Raw genomic sequence first — 21,531 nt, 5'->3', positions numbered from 1 at the left:
AAACAAACAGCATAATTTTAATCAGTCGAGTCAATCTTTCAAAATATGGCAATTATCGGCGAAGGGAAATTTCGAAATATCATTATGGAAATAATAATTATTTTATTTTTTATCATATGCGCCATAGAAAATACTTTATTTAACATAAATTTTAATACAGATCATTTTAAGAATGCATTATCAATTTTCGATTAATTTTGTGTTAACAGAAGCTTTTACATATAGAAAGATTACGGAAAGATATAAAAATAATATAAATAGAAAGAAAATTAATACTATTCAATGATCCGTCAGATTTTTATCCATTCTCGAAATTTTGCATTTTTCAACGTTTTGCCATTCCTTGAAACATAAATTCTAAAAAACTTTATAAAATTATGCGTGCCTGTACGTTAACATCTATTATGCAAATATGTCAGGTATGGATAAATCAAAAAATTACTAAAATTATTTCTATATATGGGGGAATCGATACTATTAAATTTTGGTAATTAAAAGTCGAGATGATAATGAGATAGAGAGATGTGTCATATCTCGAGTAGGATCAGACTTAATGAAAATTTTACTCGTTATTAGTATTTACAATTTTTGAAAAACTTCCTCCTACCTTCAAAAATAAATTTTTTGCCTTTTTATAATAATTAGTAGCATAAAAATAATTTATTAAGAATATGTCATAACAGATGACGCCATGCAATTTTAACAGTAAATTGAGTGCCTGGAAAGTCCTGCAAAAGTTTTTGCAACAGTTCCCAGCTTTTTTAACTTGTTAAGATTTAGTGCTGAATAAAGGGGCTTCTTATATGTTATATTTGACTTTATTTATCCTCGATTTTAAACTGTTTCTTCGTACATGTTTAATTTAAAAATTGCTAGAAAGAAAAATCTATGAATTAAAAATTAGAGATAAATCCAAGGGCGAAGTTACTGGAAAGTTTAAAGGTGCTTTTCTCCCCTCAATGTCGTCTGCTGAATAGTCGGTAAACACACGTGCAAAAACTAATAATATATTATTTTGGCATTAAAAAAAATATATGGTCGGACATCTGAGTAACCAAATAAGAGATCAAAATACAAAATTTTAAAATTGTTTTCTTTATCGCCATTCTTTTGTATTGATCTACTTTAAATTTAAATAAATTTTTTTAAAAGTTTAAAATTTAAATTTAAATACGATTTTTTAAGAAACGAGTTAAACGAGTTTTAAAAAAACAATCTTCTAATTAACAAACAGATTTATACGTTACATACTTCATTTATTTGTTTCTACAAGTAAATAGAAAAGATCTGAAGAACAGTTGGGGTTTCTATTAGAGTTTCTCATTTCCCGGTCTTTTGCTTGTCCCGGGATTCCGGGATAAAAGTGAACTGTTTCCCGGAATCCCGGGAAATCCCGGGACAAAATTAATTATTTTTAAGATATAAAAAATATCATGAAATCAAATGATATAATTATTTGTCATTTTCTAAAGTAATTTAATACGTTCTGCAACCTCCAAAATCGTATTAATAATGCTGTGTAAGATATATATTAAAAATAATCTTTGAATTACGTAGAAATTTTCACAAATAGAAAAAAAATTATTAAGTTTTCTGGAAACTGCATACAACAAAAATGCTTTGAAATGAGTTGGAGTTGAAAATTAAAAAAAAAAAAAAACTTAGATCAAACTTCTAACTTAAAAAGTAATTTTCGTTTTTTAAATAAAACATAATACAAAATATTATTGTAAATTTTTATAATAAGATTTTAAAAAGCAAAGATGGTCAATACTGTACTCCGATCACTCAATCTGGTTCTTATTTTAGTAATGAAAAGTCCCGTTACCGAGAATGCCCTTTCCGATTTAATTAATATTAGTGGAATCGTCTTTAACGCATTTAAGAAATATTATGTGTTTTCTCACCCTTAGCCTCGAAGATTTCTAGTTCGTTTTCGAGATTGTAGTACAGTACTTCTTTCGCTCTCTAGTATTCTTCATTTGTCTACCTAGGCTGCTTTAATAGCGACATCAAGCTTATAGCTCGATAATTCGGCAATTCGTTTGGCTTTAATAATTAGGTTTATGAAGAAAAACTTCGTACTTGCAAACTACATACTTGTTTGTATCCTTGCCCAATTTGCACCACGTGGCGTTACGCAGTTATCGAATCTACTGGGCATGGTTAAAAATTAAGACAGCGTAAGCACAATTTTCCAGATATTACAGGTTCTGACAAGTAAAGAATTTTCACATTCCTGTCACAAATAAGCTACGTATTAATTATTGACCATTTGTGACATGCCATAACGATAACAAATTTAAAAAACTAATAAGTAGGTTTAAAATTAATAAGTACAATACAAATGTATTCTGACAGTTTATGAGTTAATTATACTCTCTATTTGTGAAATTTCCTCAACCTTAACACAAAATAAGAAAAAAGTGAACTTTTAAGAAATTTGCGGGATTTTCCGGGATGAGAAAAATTTCCCGGGTTAAAAAAACAACCGGGATCCCGGGATCCTGTTTCAGAAACCCTAGTATCTACTATCAAAATTAACAAATATTCATAAAAACAGACAACAAAAGATATTCGCCAAATCGTATGTTTGCTAAGCGTGCAAAACTTTTTAACTTTCTGCCGCCCAGCTGTCGTGTACCCAGCTTCCACCGCCCACATTTTCTCACAACATCCTAAAAGGAAACACTAATGCAGTACAGTAGTTACAATCAGGAATATTAATCGAAGCCTTCGAAGCTTCAAAGGCTTACGAAGACCTACGAAAGCTTGAGACCTACGAAATATTTAGCATTTTTATGCTTCGGAGCTTCGGGAAACTGAAGTTACGAAATTTTAAATTAATATTCAAACAATAGTAATAGTAAATTTCAAAGCAAAAATTAGAATGTCCGTGTTGGAACTCCAACGTAGAGAAACTTTGCTTCAAACCATTGAACCTATGTCAATCGATAGTGAAAGGGTTTTCTCAATTTATGGCAGTGTTTCTCAACCTCTAACGAATCGTTGCCAACTTCAATAAAACCGTTACGTAGTATCGCCCCCTTTCACTCCAAAATTCCGATGCCCAGGGCCAAGGCTAACGCCAAATTCGTACTGCGTTGAATAGACTAGTGACTAGTATAATGTTATTTGTTTAATTATTGTACGATATAACGAATAAAATATCTAATTATTCTTAATATAATGTTTTACTATATCGCCCAAAAAATTGTTTTTCTCTCCCCAAAATATAAATTGTTACTAATCGCCTCCTCAATATGGAAAATCGCCCTCATGGGGGTGATACCGCCCCCGTTGAGAAACACTGATTTATGGTAATATTTTAACAAAAGTAAAGAATCGATTATTTCCTAGCCTTTTCAACTCTTTTGTTTACTTAACTTTTTATTTAAAAAAAGTCCCAAACGTGTTTGAGGTTGATTTACACTATATAGCCGGCTGATGGCAGATTACAGACCGTCGATAGACCAAAAAAATATTGCATTGCGAGTTTTTAATGAAGGTATTCATATCAATCATCATCGACAATTAGTGTTGCCACCTTTTCAAAGTCACTGACCCGGACGGCAAATGAGGTTTGTTCGAATAGAAGTTCCTGATGCAAGCGGAATTAATTAATGCATTCAGTAAATAAAATTTAACTAAAAGGATACGTAACAAGCATACGATAATTCAGTGACAATTTATTGTGTAAAGTTTTCAAACATCAGACCAAGATGCAAATCGCAAAAGCGATCTCGTCGAATCATTTTGGGACACACGATTCCAACACATCTCTTTAAAGGCCAACTGGATGCAGCTGCTGAATGACAGAGTGCAGCGGCAAAGTCTTATACTATTATAAGTCTTATACAAACAATTCTCTAACAAATAAAGCTCACTTTTTTGTATCGATTTCTGCAATGTTGTCTTTATCTTTTGCAATCAGAGATTATTTATATGTTATGCTACATCATCTTAAATTGATTCCCTTCGACTATTTTAGCAGACTGGCATTGTACTGAATGATACAGCAAAACTCCTTTTCGACTTATCAAATTTTATTATAGTATGATTAATCAACAAACGATCGCCTTAATAACGGGCTATAACATGGCTAATAAGGCGATCGTTTGGTGGTTTAATCTATAGTTCTCGGGCTTTATGTTATTGTTATTTATATGTATGATTAATCACTAATACAAACAACAATTTTATTACATTAACGTTGTAATCCTATAAAAATTTTGTCTTGAAAAAATTGAACTTGTAGAAATATTAATTAAGGAGAAACAAAACCTAAACAGCGATTTTAATGTTTACAATATTAAAAATAACTACAGACCTAATAATAAAAGTTCAAAACACTCGAATTAAAATTTTAATCCTTATTCTTATAATCTATATATATATGTTATTGTGAATGATGCACTGATGGTGAATGTGTTTTATTCAATATGCACTGATGGTGAATGTTGAATAAAAATATTTTTATTACGTTAAGACAAAAATGCAACATTTTAATATGTCAAAATAGGAGAAAGCTTAAGTAACAGCACATGTAAATAAACTGTTGAACCTAAAACGAACAGTACATTCTTAATCAGAAAAGAAAAACAATACGCAATAGTAAACTTATACATATATTATGTGATTAACGTTATAAAATCTTATTTATTGCAACAACTTAAACTGTTATGACACTTTGAATTTCACAAGAGTCTCTTGCTTTTACAACTGCATTTATTCGTGGAACACTTTATTTTGTAACGACAGCATGTATAATGTTTAGCCTTGCCCTCCGCTTTTCGAATTATCTTCAGCTGCTTCTCTCAGCGATATTTCTTGACAAGAAATCTCTTCTATGGAAAGTAACTTTTCTTTACAAATTACGAACTGATTGCGGGTATAAAGCTGCTTTTTTGTTTGCTAATTTATAAAAGTCGGAGTCTTCTATTCCAACAAGAACTGCCAACACATTTCGGGCATCTGTACGGCCACGGTAGACATCAGGGACTTGTATTCGTACGGTATCACCAATTTGAACAGGAGGTAATTTTCTTTTTGAGGTTTGTAGCATTTTCTTTAGAAAATGCAGAAGATAGAAGATTCAGTAGAAGATTCTCTTTCGTGGCCGCTCTTTTTATAGAAATAAATTCTTGTTGCTTGACATGAAGACATGGTGGGTTGCAGCTCTCTTCACTACTTTCCTTTGGAATATGGTATTCGTTATGGCCACTGCTCAAATTTATTTCAAAAGTATTAACAATTTCTTCGAGCTGTTCATCGGTTTCAATATTTACGATTTGTTCGCCAGGCAAAGATGACGATGCTTTGCCTGTTTTTGGTTTAACGCCAAACATGGCTTCATAAGGACTTTGGCGTATTCCTTCGTGAATACGCCAAAGTCCTTATGAAGGACTTTGGCGTATTCACGAAGTGTTCTTGGCAAATTGTACAAAGAGCAAACCATCTGACCATTTATTTGTATTGTTATCGTTCATCCATGCAGTTAAATTAATAACATATTCTGTATACCCTGATTGGCCCTTTCAACTGAGCCTTGTGTTTGACTATGACAAGGCTTTCCATGAACTATCTTAACATCTTTCTACATAGCGCGTAGTTCGGATATGACTTGATTACAGAATCCACTACCATTATCTGAATGCAGTATAGCTGGGGCACCAAATGTTAAAAATATTTGGAAAAAGGTGATATGCTACTTCTTCAGCTGTCTTAGTTTTCAAAGATAGTAGCTTGACAAATTTTGTTAAATGATCTTGATACACCATTATGAACTTATATTCGCCATCCTTGTGTGACTACAGGTCTATCAGATCGACTTGACATCTTGAGTTTAACTCCGGACTGACCATTGGTTTCACAACAATACCTTTTTTAGGTGCACTATGTTTCATTTGACATTGTTTACATAAATTTAAATACAACATTACAACTTATATATAATATTTTTGTATTTAATTTGCAATCTTTTAAGCATATGTATTCTTCCTTCATGGCCTGTTCTGCTGTTAGTTTCAGATAGTATATTGAACAATTTATCATTGGTAACATAACATCTTATATTTGTTTCTCCTAGTTTTAATGGTACAATTATTTTCTCTGCATCATTAATTTTTAAAACGTCAAAACGTTTTAACGTTTTAATCGTCTGTAATCCAAAGGTATGCTGCACTAAGTTTAAGCAGAAATCACTTCAGAAAGTATCATTCAATATAAATTAGGATATGGGATAAAAAAATAAAATTTAAGAAAACGTTGCACGCACCAGCAAATCTTGCATAAGACTAACAAACAGCAGTGTTCCAGAGTATTATAACAAATAGATACCACGTGATTTCAATCGCGGCAGAACAAAAGATTTGGCGACAGACTGTCGCCTTTCTGTGGACGTCGGCTTCTCAGATGTCGTTTCGACCTCCACCAAAGCTTATCTGTGCTTGTCGACAGAGCCGGCCCTACCATAGGGCGAACGGAGCAGCCGCTCCAGGCGCTAAGTCCTAGGGGGCGCCTCAGTGGTAAAAAAATATAAAGGAAAAATTATTTTTTCACTTTTCGATATTTTCGGAGGGCGCCAAAATAGGATCTCGCTCCATCCTAAAACTTGCCTCGGGCCGGCACTGCTTGTCGACATACACCGGCGATTGTTCGAATGTATAATAATATAACCAGATATTCGGTCTTTCACCAACGTATTTTGTATGTGTCGACATTCACTGGAGAATATCGACATTCTCTAATTTCGGTCTTTCACGGAAACATATATACTGTATACAGTAGAGCGTCGTTTATCCGAATCAATTGGGGACTGGGGTTGTTCGGATAACTTATTTCTCGGATAACCGATTATGTACGAAAAAATATATTAACCTATCCCATGTTGAAATTTTTCTCCGTTGCGTGTCGCTTCGCGTTTTTTCGTCGATGTTAAGCCTAACGAAAACTAATAATCGTGGCTATTGAATCGTTAAAAATTATTTTTTTATTCTGTACAAATAAAATAAATATATTGAAGAATATAAAAACCAAAAAAAAATATACTTTAGAAGTTGATCTACTATCAAAAATGTTCGTTTCAACAGGACACAGACCTCAGAAAAACATCACACAATAGTGCCAGTGCTGCCAGCTAAAACACACACACCAACAAAAAAAATATTAAAGTAGCCCAAGATATAGCCAAAGACTGCAGCGCAACAGCACTACGGTAGCGAAAATTTAAATTTGCCAACTGGAATGCTTTCGGATAAACGACGCTCTACTATATATATATATATTTACATGTAGCGCCATCGATTTGCAAAAAAGTAAGAAAATAATATAGTGTAATATACACTACAGTAGAGGAATAAAGAATTTTTAAAATGTATTAGATTGGTCACTTGGTGTGATAAACTCTTACGTAAAATAACCTTTGTAGTTATATAAACCAAATACTAGAGTGTAATATAATACAAGGGTTAGAAGTACGCAAGAATATAATCTTAATATGTTTGTTCTTATTTTTTTGTCCGGGAAATGCCGGGCTTACCTGCTAGTGCATAACTAAATTAAATTTTTTGGGCCAATTTAAAAATAATTTGGGCTATATTTCCAGGAATTCTGCTTTATTTTTTTATAAAACCTATCTGAAAACCTGTAAGGTTCTCATCAGACACGTGCTATTTACCTTCTCATTTATATTATTATTATTAATTATTAATTAACGGAAATAGCGTTCTGTATACGTAGCCTGTCCCGTTTGCTTAATAAATTACATAAGTTACGCGGCATTTGGCATATTATACAGAAATATGTAAATCTCGGATAATTCGAAGTCGCGAATATTTCGTCCCCTGATTTTCGAACTAACGAGGATTTCCTGTAATAGCCGGGAAAATAATACTATCAATTCAATCAAATTTTAGAATATTTGACTGAATTGAATATTTAGATGAATTTTTATAATATTCATCTAAATATTGTATCTTAAAATTACAAATATTGGATTTTAAATACAAAACTTTCTGTACCTGCACCTTATCAGAAGAAAAATTAAACTTATCCAGATTTTTCAAACCACTGTACAGTACATTAATAAAATATACAGTATATACATAAATGGGTATTCCCTGATTAACTGCGTTAATCAATCCCTCGATGCTACCGCGTATATTAAAATCGCGTTAATCAAATATAGTGGTACCTTGGTACTTGACCGAACGAACAATCACGAATCTCTAGAACAAATTTTTGGCTAATAACAAATGTTTAGGCTGCAATTTGAAAAAACTGTGGACTTATAATTTCCCACTGCCGTCCGTCTGTCAGTCTGTCTCCCTTCGTTAGTCTCGAGAATTAGTGTTGCCACCTTTTGAAAATCGCTGACCCGGACGGAAGGTTAGGTTTGTTCGAACTAAGTTCCTGACGCATGCGCAATGTCATTTTACAATGCGAAGAATAACGTGCATGCAAATCATTTACAGTGTACAGATAATTTAACTCTATTTGAGACGTGTACGATCGTACATAAAAAAAAGTCGACAGGTTGCTGCGCGCCACACGTCGGCGTAAACAAACTATCATAGCAGAATTGCAGATGAGTTTCAGCGAGTATGAGTTCTTTCGCCGTTAAAATAATATAAATTTGTAAAAATATTTGCAAGAACTTCGTTTCATCGTAATTTCACAATTTCTACGAAATTCCCGGACAAAATTAATAGTTCACCCGCACAGTGAGTCAATTCCCGGACTGTCCGGGCGAAAACCGGACGGGTGGTAACACTATCCAGAATAGAGTTAGATAAATGAAAGCCGAGACCAGATATGGATAGCTTAGTGGCAGGAGTCCCGGACTAACTATACACAAACTTTTGGTAAAAACTGAAAGTCACGTTATTTCAATTTAAAAGTTTTCTCCTGTAAGGAGTTAGATAGATGACGGCATGGCTCTATTGCTAAAAATTTTCGAAAAGTATGATGTACAGGGCAAGACACTATAATACTAACTTTTAAATTTATTTTAAATTAAAAAAATTAAAAATATGATTAAAAATTGAAGCCCGGCATTGTGACGATGTCACAATAAATAATTGCTCGTTTCATTTTAATTTTGTCATCAGAAAAATGTTTTCTGTGAAAAAATGAATAGCTAATTTAAAAATAAAATGAAACGTTGTTTTGTAAGATATTTTATGTTATATTTTTTAAAATTGTATTTTTTTAGTTGACTGATGAGGGGCTTTATGCACTAAACGTGCTGTTGTCACGTATCAACTAAAAATGATGAAAATAAAGCCATATTATAACTCAAATGTGAGTTCGAAGTCCAATAAAATGAAACCTTACAGCGCCCTTAAGGATTAAGAAAAGGGCAATCCGACGACAAAGGGAGGGGACACGTGCTTCAAGTGCCCAATGTAACGGCGCCCCTGAACCAAAACAATTAATTTACTAACATTATGTTTCTTAAACAGATCTGTTTATATTTGTACTAACTCTGTCTTCATGAGAACGAACACTAAATACATTTAAAAACAAGTAAGACTCCAATTATCCTAAAACATTAAATCCTTCAAATAGTAAACTGCTTAGAGAAGAAATAGAAGGATCATCTCGATGTACATAAACTCTAGTTACTTCAGTGTATTAATTATTAAAGTCAATTAACTCTTTATGAAATTTATATGAAAGAATTCATAATGAAAAAAGCAAAGAACTATAAAAATAGAGAACAAATAAAGGAAAGGTCGAAGAGGATCAGTTATGCCTTCTGGCTCTTTCTTGATTTATTTTTTCTCGTCTTTGTTTTTTTATTAAAACAAATTCTTTCTTTTTTTTTTAACAAATTGAATTTCAAATAAACACTAACGGAATAAACAGCATAAATTCAATCAAGCTTGCGGAGTTAACTAAAAGCAATCAAATTTTTGAAGTTACAAATTCTAATGTATTACACATGCTAGAAACTTAATACAGTAAAAAGGACCAAAAGTGTTATTTCATTGATTGTGTAGATGATAACCGTTATCCTTGTTTTCATATTGAACATTAAACAACATACGAGGAATATTTTTAAAATGGAAACCGTTTTGTTATTAAAAAAAATAAAATTAAATTAATGTATTTTAAAAATATTTAATTTTACAAGTCTCTCTTATACGTAATCGCCGTTTACATCAATCTATCAGTTTTCTTTTTTTACGAGAGACGAGCTTCAAAATTTCCTCAATAAAGAAGTCAATTTTCTGAACGTTATTGTCCGTTTGCAAGTATTTTCCAACGAAAAGCAAACTTACAAAGTAAACATCTTATTGTAAATAGTAAAAACGTTATTGTATGGAGAATGGTCGAATATTTCCCTTGTAAATCTTTACGGTAACTTTTTCATTTTTCAGCGGTGACTGGACCTGCTTTGTCCTTAGTGGGCAATATTTCGAAAACTACTTTGAAAGACGGGTGGTTAGAAGTAACGGATAGGATTAAGAGCATATCCAATGATTAAGTAATTGAACCAATAAAAAAAAATGTAGTCAGTAGCGTTCCGAATGAAATATAAAGTAACCACTTTTTAAAACATCAAAAACGTCATTTTTATCTCGAAAAACTCTTTTCCGAGATATAGAACGTTCTCTAGTACGATTGTATAGCGCGAGAACATCCAGTCGTCCATATTAGATATAACTAAATCCAGATTACAGACAAAAGATCGGTCAAAAGACAATTATCTGCTTGTAGAGAATCCAGTCTGCATTCACGGATTCCCTCCTGTCGGTTCATCGTACCAAATTGAAATAGTCAAATATGTTAGCAAAAACCAAATATAAATTACACTTGACCGTGTACGGTAGAAACTCAATTCTATGCCGTTAACGAGATTCTTCTTAATCTTCCTTGCCTACTTTCGAACTCCACCACTAATCTCTTCACTAACTCTTACCCTTCTCCCACTTCTGATTCTCTCCATCTCCAACTTTCCTCCCTCTCTCCCCGTTTTTCTCTCCTTTCTTTTATGAGTTTAGTTACTTTCTTCCTTTTTACAACCCTTTGTCAATCTTTGTTTATTACTTTCACGACTGCTTGTAAAGAGATTGGATATGAGCCGATAAGACCGCAATGGGGGGAGGGAAAGAGTAGGTTCAATCTTTCCCCTCGTCTTTGGAAGACGAGAAAATCTTCGGGAGAAAAGTGTTCGGGAGAAGCGTTGATTCCCACGCATCTCCATAAGCTAATGATCGATTTCAGCGGGCCAAATGCTTTTTTGCATTCGAAACATATCACCGATCGCAATCGATAGAATTGGTGATAATTCTTCTTTATAAATAGATGAGAAATATTGTTCACAGCGTACTGAGATTCAAAACTTTCTAGAAATGTGGTGAAGAATGTTTTCGATTTTTATAATATCTACATCAGATTATGTATATGCTATATATAAATTACTTTACAAAACTTCATACACAAAAGATTTCTGTGCAAATAAATAAGAATAATTGTGCTCATAAAAGTATTATTTCCATTTAATCAAACATTATCTTTCTGTTTGTCTAAGAGTATATTCTAGTTTTTAGGTTTTTAAAGTAAGAACCGTTTGCATATAACAGCTGCCCGGCCATTATCAGGAACCATTTGCTCCAGTTAATGGCCTGGTCATGATGCCTTCCTTAACTGCCTTAATTATCCGCCCGGTAATCAGGAGGATTGCTTGAGAAAGTTTGGATTATGATTGTTAAAATTTGGAAATTAAACAATGATGATAAATATTTTCGTTATAAGTATATAATTATATGCGGATATGTTATTTTAATTGATTAAATTTCAAATAAATAAAACACAAGTTTATTCTCCAAAAGACATGACAGAGAATGAACTTATCTTTAAAGAAACTGATGTAAAGCAACTGAATATTTCAGCTGAAAGAAAAAACGGAAGCACAATAAGAAATTAATAAATATTAGATGCAATCTTTTACAATTTGCATCTAATACATTACTGGAGAAAAAATTAAAAAGTTGAAAGGTCAGAAGATTGTAAAATAGTTAATAAACATTGATTTAATTATTAGTCTATAATATAGACGCTATATTAAAACTTGTGAATAAGTTTTTAATTCAGAAGCTTCTAATCATTGAATAAATATGAACGAAAAAATAAAACGCAATACAGTAAAATATCGGTATAACAAACGTCAGTTTAACGAAATTTTCGATATAAGCATATATCTTGAATTCCCAGCCAGTTTCCTATTCAACTCAATGAAAAAAGCTTCAGTTTAACTAATATCATTATAACAAAACTGTCGGTTTAATGAAATAAAAGTTCTTTCCGTTACGAAAGAATAGTTTTATTATAACGAAATCTATAAATGCATAAATTGTTCATTATTAGTAAATGATGAATATTATGTCAAACAGTCTGGCAACATTAATTTTAATGTCTAGTTCAAGTGGCAAAACTAATTTTAATCCTTAGTTATGGCATGGTTACCATCAATAGTTAGCGGTAATCAATAGATAGGAGCACTGTGGTTAGAATCCAAACAAAAAGAAGTGTATATAAGTTACAAAACGTATATAAAACTGACACATAACCCGACGTCTAAATATAAATTAATACTTTTCCAAATATATTTAAATTAGAAAAAGGAACTATTGAGTCTCTTTCCAAATTGCAAAGCCACACTCCCTAATAAATGACAAAATAATATACAGTCATACTCCGGACTTACGCGATAGGTGGGACCGAGCGATAACCGCGTAAGTCGAATTCGCGTAAGTCGGGGTATAATTTTGCATATAAATACATACAAATTATTTTTAATTGGGACCGGAGACTAAAGAAAACAATAATTTAGAAAAAAATGTTTAATAAAATCTTAGATAATACATACGTATAACAAATTATATTATTATACAATTTTTCACATTAACTTGATTATCACACCATAATTTTAACATTGTTTCCATCTCAGCGATAATACTGTGACGTTTACGAATGATGCTTGAATTTAAAGATTGAGCATTTTTCACAGCTTCGAGAATTTTTTCTTTACCTTTTATAATTGTTCTGACCGTCGATTCCGGTAGATCAAACTTCTTTGCCAATTCACAAATTTTCATTTTTGTATCGAAGTCTTTAATAATGTTAACTTTACATTCCAAAGATAAAGTTTTTCTTTTCTTGTTTGATGCAGAAGAATCAGTTCTACTTCGTTTGGATGACATAGTAGAGTGTTAAGATTAATCATATTCGTTATTGTAAACCGCGCTTAAGTTAGGCGCCATCTGTTCATTTCTTTTGTATGTCCGACGATCAAAAGACCGCTTGGGATCGAGTCTGTTTATAATTTGAAAGGTAATCTTGTCAGTTGTATATACAAAAGGTAAATTGTTTACAAAATGAGTCTTTGTTTATTATCTGATAAATGTATACTTTTTTCGTCAATTGTTCACGATTGCAGATGCCTTTGTGTAAAATCCAAGTAGGATGTATGTAAGCTAATAAATGTTCTCGTTAATCTTATCTCGCCATTTGGTTCGTTCACGGTTACAAGAAATCACCACATAGAGTCTCTCAAGTCTCCGTAGATATAACAAACAGAAATAAATTTCACAAAATAAATTGTAGCTATGCGTTGATTCCGCGCGACACGTCCGAACATGTAAGCTGGACAATAGTGTGGGGGGAGTGAATAATCAAGAGTTGCGTGGCGCTCAAACAAAAGATGAATCGACGAGATTTGAAAATCGCGTAACTCCGGGTTCGCGTAAGTCGGGGTAGCGTAAGTCGGGGTATGACTGTATTTAATACGACCAAAAATTACACAATTACCAAATTATACAAAATTACTAAAAATTATTTTTGAAATAAAAATGAATCGCATTATTAAAAGCATTAAAATTATATATCTTTTAAAGTCTTTATTACTTTAAAAATGCACGCATTTTATAAAGAATAATTACTTTTTTCTTTTTTTGGTACTATGTTAAAAAAAATTGGTTAATAATTTTCTAAACAAAAATTCAGAAACTTCTGAAAAATATATTTTCTCAATAAATTCATTAAAAATATCTTAAATTCTTACAAAATAATGTCGATTCATCAATAATTAATACAATTAATTTACAAGAAGAAAATTTTCATATAAAATAGCTTATGAAAGCTTTCAGTTATATTGTAAACTGATTGTAGAATATTTTAAAAATTTACGTCTTTTTTAATTTCAATTTTCTTTAATTCGCTTAATTCCCGATCAATTTTTAATTACATTATAATTAAACATAAAAAATACTTAAAACTGAAAAAACGAAAGAAATGCGTTAATTTTGAAGAAAAAGCTTCAAAATTTATTTTCCATTGTCTCGTCTTTCTGCGAAATTTGACAGACACTGATGAGTCATTGTGTTTACAGCTGGATGACCTTGAGAACAGCTGGTGTTGGATTTCTCGGGATATTCTCATAGATGTCTCAGGAGGAGTTAAGAGCCGATAGCGGACTGGGCTGGGGTATGGTGCGCGGTCAGAAAATATGAAATTGAAAGTCACTAGCAATAAATTTGCATTTGAAGATAAAATCAGTGCGTTTATCGCTAAAATCGACCTATGGATCAGCAATGTCGAAAAAGAGAATTTTTCAGTGTTTGATACATTGAACCCAATTATTGATTGCTGAGATTAAAGGACAAATATAAAACAACATTCCATTCCATTTGCAAAGCTTGAAAAATGAATTCAATCGCTATTTTCCTGACTGCAAGGACAAAGGTATTCGGAAACTGATTTGCAATCCTTTCATAGTCAACATTTCTGAGATGCCGGATGAAATACAAGAAGAGTTAATTGAAATGCAACATGATAGTAACTGCAAGGATACATTTGAGACAGGAATTAATCTTAAAGATTTTTGGAGCCGAAAAGCTATTGCTTTCCCTAAAATTCGAGAAATTGCTTTACAGAACCTAACTTTATTTTTAACCACATATTTATGCGAGCAAGGATTCTCAGTGCTTTTGATAATTAAAAATAAACATCGAAATCGGTTGGATGCCAGTGCCGACATGCATTTGCTTTTAGTAGCACTGAGACAATTCTGTTACAATTTAATTAAGAGTTCGAAAAACTTCATAGATAAAATAACGTATCTAGAATAGGTAGAATATAAAAATACAGAATAAGAAGAATGTAATATTCTATATATTTTGTATACAAATTTGTTTTGCTCGTCTAGTTTTCTTATAAAATTTTATACTTTTTTAATATAAAATTAAAATTTCAATTTTTATTTTATACAGTATTTTCTAGTGATTTTATGAAATGATGATTTTATATTATTTTTGCAATTACTGTACTGTAAATAATCTTGTAAATCATAATATAAACTATAAAAAAATAAATAATATTTTACTTATAAAGAATGAAATGAGAAATTAAAAGAGGTAAATGCACCCATGGGGTAACTGCATCTTTCCACATCTCATCAGCCAATCAAAATTAAACTGATACTAATACATTGATTTGTAGATCATAAATATTGACAGTACTCAAGCTAGTTTCAGCATGACTACCTTTGTGATTGCAACACTGTACGTACGATGTTCTTTTTTATAACTTGCATGTGATTAGATTGATAACTTAATCAATAATTTTTTAGCTGTTTCTCGTTTATAAAATTTTTTACTTAATTGTATTATATTAGGACTTTGGCTAAATGATCAGAAGACGCTGCTTCCAATTTGTATTTTATCGCGGGCGTAGTCTTTTTTTTTTTTTTTTTAACTCTTTCCGCCCTGTGGGCACTAAGAGGGCCTCTTTTTGCAAACCCATTATGGGTTCGGCCAGGCCCACGATGGGGCTGCCGGGTGGTGAGGGACGGGGCCCGACATATCCGAACGGACCACCCCCCGAAAAATTCCTGGGGATTTTTCGACCCGTTCGGATTCGAGCCCGGGTCCCCAGAGTTGTAGGCTGCCACCTTGACAGCTCGGCCATCCGGCCGCCGCGGGCGTAGTCTCTGATCCGTGGGTCCGTGTATAAAAATTGTTTTTGAACTGTCGCTGGCTGAAACGACGGAAAGAACGTAACGTAAGAAAAAAACGTAAACAAAATCTTTTTGTATGTTCGTGACATTTTATGTTTATATAAATTCTTTTTCCTGGTTGTTTCAGTTATGTTATTCCTATAGCGTTCTAACTTAGGTTCTGCATTAATTTTAGTATTACATTTAAACCTCCACTCTAGTTTTAAGCCTTAATCTTTACTCTTATCTAACTTTTATTAACTTTATCTATTTATTATTGTAAGCTACAACTCAGGTTTTCTTTTAGACCCACAGCCTCGCAGCCTAAAAACTGCACGCCAACATTAAACATAGAGGGAATAGCAATGTTAAGTACGCCGCACAGAGGGATCCTTCCTTTCTCTTTTTCTTATCTCCTCCTTCTCCACCTTTCCTTGTGAGTGTTTTATATTTTGGTTTTCTCTAGTAAAGTGAGCTAGCTTTGCGTGTTCTTTGCTGATTGTTAAATTTCTGTAATTCTAAATTTTTTCTAAATTGAAATTCTAAATTTTTAATTCTAAATTGAAATTCATCTGCTTCTTTCTTTTTTCAATAACTTACTCACTGACCCCAAACCCCAATTAACTTTTAAAATGGCGAAGAAAGGATACAGAGAGCTAAATCTTCGGCAGAAGTAAAGCCTGGTACTCACACGAGGAAAGGGACGACCGAAACCGACGACGGAACGGCAAAATGACGTCACTTTTGCCGTCGTACTTTTGGATACGAAATTTCGATATTCCTAACTTTCAACGATTTACAATATTTTTCCTATCCAGATTCTTCGTTTTTGTGTTTTTTTTTTATTTGCGACAAGATCGTAAGCAAACTTAGAAAGTTTAATTGATATAACAAAGAAATTCCGGTCGGCGCCAGTTTTGACTACTGACATAATGTACAGTAGCTGTTTATATTTACGGTTGGCAGATGGCGCGCGTTTTAATTGTAAAGTAATTTCCGCATGTGAGTACACGCAACGCGGAAGAAGGCAAGTTTTAGCTTACCGTTAAGAAATAAACAAGTAAGAGAATCAGTAATATTAATACAATATAAAATATTTCAATATTAATTAATGTCATCCACTTCAAATTAGGACAGAAGGCTGAAACTTCGAGGACGTAAGTCTGGTGACAATGCATTTTAATGATGTTTTAGGAGTGGCTCCACCCCTCCAACTTCACTTGAAAACCGATAGATATAATCAAATATAGAATTTAATCATAATGTGTTTGTAAATACACTATAGTGGCGTATGTGGTGGGGATTGTCCATTCCCATCTCGAAAAATACGACCAATAAAAGCATCTTTAAAAATATTTTTAATATTCATATTTAACTCATAGAAGGTTAAATGTAACATAGTTTTTCTACAATACCATTTTAATATAAAATCATAAAATAAAATATATTATTAAAACATATGTATGTTAGTAAAACATTTTCATTGATTTCTACAGGAAAAAAAAGCCTATTTCAATTGCCTATTTCATACGCAATTGCTAATAATGGATACTTTAGAAACTTATTTGTTACGTTACTGCTTACAAACATATTATTTAATGATGATCTCATTAAGTTTTTTGATTAAAAAAATTAGACAGCAGAGTGTTTAATATTGTGCTAAAATTGCAAGTTGACAGGCAAGTGGGGTATATTGCAATGTTTTAGTGTCATTTGGTGAAGTTGGATGGGGTTATTCGAATAGATGAAGAACGAATTATAATTTTTCCCACAAAAAGTAATGAAACAAAGTTTTCGATATCCGAAATCCCGATATTCACATTGTTTTCATGAATGCATTAATTTCGGATACGAAGTGTAGCTGTATTCCAACTTTATGAAAGAAATATTTTGGCCACTTATCAGTATTATTACTTTGTTTTAAATAATACATTAAAAAATCTGCTTGAGGCAACTTTGTTATTCTGACTTTCATGATTTTTTAATTAGAAAAATTTATCCATAAAAAATAAATTTGTGATAATTCTATACTATAACGAAACATATTAGTATTCTTTAAGATATTAAACCATTTTAAAACAATTTCTAAATAACTGAGGAAATATGGTAATAATTAAAAAATCCAGCAACGAGTTGCTTAACTTTCCCGGCAACATTTGGTGGCGCCATCTGTTATCATATTTTTTAAAAAACATTTTATATTTTTAACTATTATAAAGTGGCAAAAAACTTAATTTTGAGGATAGGAATGGGTTTTATAAAAAAAAAAAAAATGTAAACGCTAATAAGTAAAATCGTCATTAAGTCCGACACGATTGGAAATAAACACGACTCCCTTTATCTCCCCACCCCATCGACCTTTAATCATCAAAATTTAATAACATCACTTTCATAATACACAAACCTCCCTGCAAAATTTCAGAAACGACAAAAAACACAGGAGTTATTAAGCTTCAAATAGGGCAAACAAAATTGTGCCCCCCACACACACTAACATCCATACATACAGAAACCCCCCGATTTTTTTCGCATTTTTCGACGTTTCAAGGTGTCCTGAGTCCAAAAATTTTGACAACTTGAGGGAGGTTATTTTTAGCCGGATTGCCATACTTTTCCATCTTATGTATAGCAGACTGAAAAGTAAAATTATTAGATTTTACTTTTCAGTCTGTTATACATAAGATGTTAAAAATGTTTGTTAATAATAATTTATATTTCTACGACGATATAAACATTCGCGGAATTAAGTAAGGAAAAATTTTAATTCTTTTTATTTTAGTTACTGCTTTCAGATGACTTAAGCTGTTTACTCATAACGATTATTTTTAAATATAAAAATATACCTTTGAATATTATTAATACTATATGACGTAAGTGTTAATTAAGAAATTCGTAACTATTGTATGTAAATAAAGTTTCTCTTACATTTATAAGAATTTACAACTCTACATAATGTAAATGAACTTACTTGTCTATTTTTAAAATACCCAACAAATACTATTAAAATATTAAGTATGTTAATGGATATTTATAAATTATGGTCTTAAGGTAATAAAATTAAAGGTCAGTCTAACATAGAACGATTTTATAATAAAAAAATCAAGATCAAATTAGTTAATTTTAATAATACTAATGACATAATAAAGGCTGTCCCTTCAAAGTAAAAACTGTATAAATTAAGTTTCGACTATTGTTATTAAATATAATTAATTTTTTAATGTTTTAAAGTGCCAAAATAATTAGTTTTGAAACATGAAATTGCTGAAACAAGTTTTGTTCACAGTTAAAATTGATACTGTATAGTTCATAATAAACAAATCTCAGATAGTTTAAATATAATTAGGTTAATTTTCTATACAAATTTTTTTCGTTACTTATTCTCTTTCGCAAGATTACAAGAAATTAACAATGGAGTTAATAATATAATTAACACTTTAATTAAACAATAAATACTACAGGTTTCTGTTTACATGATTGTTATGATTTAGCGACTTTAGTCGAGTACAATATAAATTTTACAAGCGAAAATTTTAAATAAACTCATTAACTTCACGTGTAAACCGGTTAGGTTACATTTTATTTTTTGTCAACTCTTACTCTGGGCAATACTTCCATATATTTACTAAAGTCATTATAATACAACGAAATAACTCGATAAAAACATCTATTTTCATTTGAAGGTTGAAGGTTTTAGGAATTTATTGCTGAATTTAAAAAATATATATATATTTCAGCCCGAATATCTTTAGACCGAGCATTGAATTCAATTACAATTAAATTTTATAATTATTATTTTTCATGCAATTCATGTTGGCTTTCTTCCAAATAATATTTACTTATTATTTCCTCGAATAAAAATTATGAATTTTTAAAAAATATTTGGATTTTGGATGAAAGAGTGTTTTGGAAAACTTAGAATTTAATGCTGCTAAAACATTTTCTAGTTTGTTAATAAAATTTAAAATAAAAATAAGACCTTGATTTTAAAAAAAATTAAGCTTAAAGTTATAAATTATGACGTTTAAATTATTTTGCTTTACAAATATGGAAAAAATACTGAACGAATAGTATTAACCTTCAGATAAAATTTGAAAATAATATTTTTGAATTTCAATTAATTTAAGAATATATGACTAAATGTGTTTTATAAAGTTATTAAATTATAAATTCCCTTAAGAATAAAGTTATTTATCTTCATTTTTATTATAAGAATCTTGTAAATAACTTACAACATTAAGTAAAACTTGAGAAAATTCGAAATTTTATTTAATTTTAAAAGTTTTTATCACTGTAATGAACTTATAATTTACAAAAATGCTAATAATAATTTCTTTGAAATTAATTTTAAAGAAAAATAGTAATTTTATATTCACTGAAATTTTCCAAAGGTATTATGAATATTATTAGCATATAATTATTCGAATTAATAATTTATTCCTGAGTAAATTATCAATCAGAGTAGATGTATATTTGTTAATTATAGTGAAACGTCATTCATATTCATTAAGAATGGTCTTATTTGATTCAAATTATTTGAATTTTTTTTACAGAGATTGATTTAAGTATGCCTTATTTTAAGAAATGATTAAGGATAATTTGATTAATTAATCACTAATAAATATATGTACAAAAGTGTGCAAAAACAACAAAATATATGTTATTCAAAATAATTAATAAAGGATAATAATAAAGGAAATAGTAAATAATTCTAATTGTGTCATTAACAATAAATTATTAATTAAGTCTAAAGCTATTTTAAAACATTTTAAATTAACACAAACAATTGAAATTGAATTTATGCATTATTTAAATGCATTCTCTATGTAATTACAACAATTGTGTAATAGCAATAAACTGAGTTTTATTCTTATTATCTAATTAATTTAAGTAGAGAGTCTTCATTAAAAGGAATTTTTAACATACTTTCTGTAAAGTTTTAATCTCCTTACATTTATATGCTAAATTAAGCTCCTTCAAGGAAATCTAATCTGGAAATTCTAATAACGTCATGTTTTGTAATATTAAATAAAATAAATTCCATCGTAAAAATATAAATACTTAAACATTCCTAAAAACTATGACATTGACACGTATTAAAAAACTAATATTTACATTATTAACATAATTATTATGTAGAAGATTAATTGAATAATAAATTAATCGATAGATTATTAAAAATTATAATGTATAATGAATAAAACGAATAATCAAACTATACCATACCGGAATAGAAAATTTAAAATCTATATTTCTTCAATGTATTCGTATTAATAACACCGGAAAAAATATCTCCTCGTTCACAAATTTCTATTCATATTTATCCAAATACAAATACTATTAAAAATATAGGTCTCAAGAACTATATATTATTAAGACAAACCAATCAATTGCGTGTTGTCGAATCACGTAAGTAACAGACACTTGCTCAACTAGTTATAAAATGCTTGAACATAATAACCTTGGACCACTGTTACCTTCATCATAATTCAAGTGAAAATACAAACTTGTTTAATTTGAAATGAACGCAC

The 21,531-nt window shown here is 30.7% G+C and overlaps 1 protein-coding gene across 3 annotated transcripts in view; it reads right to left on the bottom strand.

Moving 5' to 3' along the window:
* Positions 1–21,531, bottom strand: part of LOC111626251 (patched domain-containing protein 3-like) — a 72,434-nt gene that overhangs the window by 7,765 nt on the left and 43,138 nt on the right. The window contains exon 1 of one of the 3 annotated variants that reach the window (XM_023369561.1): positions 21,227–21,437. The exons of the other annotated variants lie outside the window; for them this stretch is intronic. The gene's annotated coding sequence lies outside the window, so the exon portion shown is untranslated. Of the gene's footprint in view, positions 1–21,226; positions 21,438–21,531 lie in introns of those variants that run through there. 3 annotated transcript variants of the gene reach the window in all.

This window comes from Centruroides sculpturatus, unplaced genomic scaffold, assembly GCF_000671375.1.
Source record: "Centruroides sculpturatus isolate CEXI.00-Female unplaced genomic scaffold, Cexi_2.0 scaffold369, whole genome shotgun sequence".
Classification (NCBI taxonomy): domain Eukaryota; kingdom Metazoa; phylum Arthropoda; class Arachnida; order Scorpiones; family Buthidae; genus Centruroides; species Centruroides sculpturatus.
The sequence above is the reverse complement of the archived record's forward strand: the minus strand, read 5'-3'. Positions and strand labels throughout refer to the sequence as shown.